Source organism: Pteropus vampyrus, unplaced genomic scaffold (genome assembly GCF_000151845.1).
Source record: "Pteropus vampyrus isolate Shadow unplaced genomic scaffold, Pvam_2.0 Scaffold2847, whole genome shotgun sequence".
Classification (NCBI taxonomy): Eukaryota; Metazoa; Chordata; class Mammalia; order Chiroptera; family Pteropodidae; genus Pteropus; species Pteropus vampyrus.
The window spans coordinates 3985-5602 of record NW_011891628.1 but is presented as its reverse complement, the minus strand read 5'-3'; the positions used below and the strand labels follow the sequence as shown (position 1 = coordinate 5602).

The following is a 1618-nucleotide window of genomic DNA, read 5'->3' as shown; positions in this document are numbered from 1 at the left end:
TCCTTGGCTGACAGCCCCTAGCCCCAGGGATATGATACATATCCAAGTGTTAGTGGCACAGAATGGCAGGTCTTTCTGCAAACAGCCAGGGAAGCCATTGAAATTAGGAGCACAGACTTTGGGGTCACAGACCTGGGCTTGAATGTCAATCTTACCCCTCTCAATCTAGCAAGCAGCTTCCCCTCTCTAGGCCTATTTCCTCATCTATAAAATGGGGATTTGAACAGGAGCCACTGCCCAGCCGGGCTTGGGAGTTGATGAGACTGAGCACAGAGAGCACTCGGCACAGGGCTAGGTGCACAGTTGGCCTCAGGAATGATTTGCTGCTGTGGCCTTTCCTGGGATCAGGGCCTCGTCTCACCCAGCCCCAGAGGCAACTTTGCGTGTCATCAAAGTGTTCCTAAGAACATTCCATTCTCTGTGTGGTGGTTTGTCCACAGCAAAGCCCTCCGTTCTGATGCTCACCTTGGCCTAGCTAGGTGGGGAGGGGAGGGGGTTCGCCGGTGAAAGGCACCAGGCCCTCTGCCTGGGATAGGGCAGTACCCAGGGTCCCCCTTGGGCCAGAGGGGACTATCCTAGCGCGGGCCCTTTACAGGCAGGAGCACAGAGGTGAGAGGAGTTAAAAGGCCGAGGGCACACAGCTGGTGGGGGCAGAGCGGGGACTGCGCCCTGGGTCTGACTGCTGGCGAGCCCTGTGTGGCCTCGTCAGTACGGCCCGACCTTCCTCCTGTTCCCTGCACCCTGGGACCCCAGTTCAGTGTGACGGGGCCTCCCCTCTCTCAGCAGTACTCTCATTACTGAACCCCCACTTGACAAATGGGGAGACTGAGGCCGAGCGTGGTGTCCTTGCTCACCTGGCAGGGCAGCCATCGCTGCGGGTGACTTTGTCGGCAGTGAGTCCATCGGTCATGGTGACACTGCGCCGCTTCATATGGCTGCCCTTGGGGCCCGAGGGGCTGGCGGGGCTGGCGGCCTTGCCGCTGCCCTGGCCCAGGCCATAGCAGGCCTCCAGGTAGCGCAGGGGGAAGGTGCGGTTGACAGGGCAGTAGATGATGGCGCCGCTCTGCTCCGACACAGCCTTCCGGCTGCCCACGTGGTACCGCACGAGGGCGGGCACGTGGTCAAAGCTCTCCTGCTCGAACAGGTACTGGATGTGCGTGTAGCTCTCGCCCGCCTTCACCACCACCTTGTTGATCTTGAAGTGCAAGGCCTGGTTGTGCCACCGGCACGTGAGCACATAGTCACCCAGGCTGGTGAGCGAGTCCCGGATGAGGAAGTCGCCATTGCGCTGCACCAGGGTCTCTGAGACCTGCAGGAGGCAAGGCGGGCTCAGGCGTGGTAGGGCAGGGTCAGGAGAGGGCCACACCCAGGATCTTGAGGACACGGTAAACAGAGACATCTGAGGCTTGAGGTGGGGGGATGCAATGACCCAGATGCAGAGGGGGCAACTCAACCAGAGGCTCTGGGTCTGAGGGCACACAAAGAGGCTCAGGAACGGCAGGTCTCATCATCCTGGAATGGAGGTCACAGGGACACAGGGTCTGGGGAACTGGGGTCACCATGATCTGCAGCTCAGTTTCAGACCTACCTCTTCCCTCCCTCACATTGGGCAGAGGGA

At 60.3% G+C, this 1618-nt stretch overlaps 1 pseudogene; it reads right to left on the bottom strand.

Annotated features, from left to right (window-relative positions):
• LOC105310384 overlaps nucleotides 1-1309 on the bottom strand; it is an 8660-nt pseudogene extending 7351 nt beyond the window's left edge.
• Nucleotides 1310-1618: the final 309 nt, after the last annotated feature.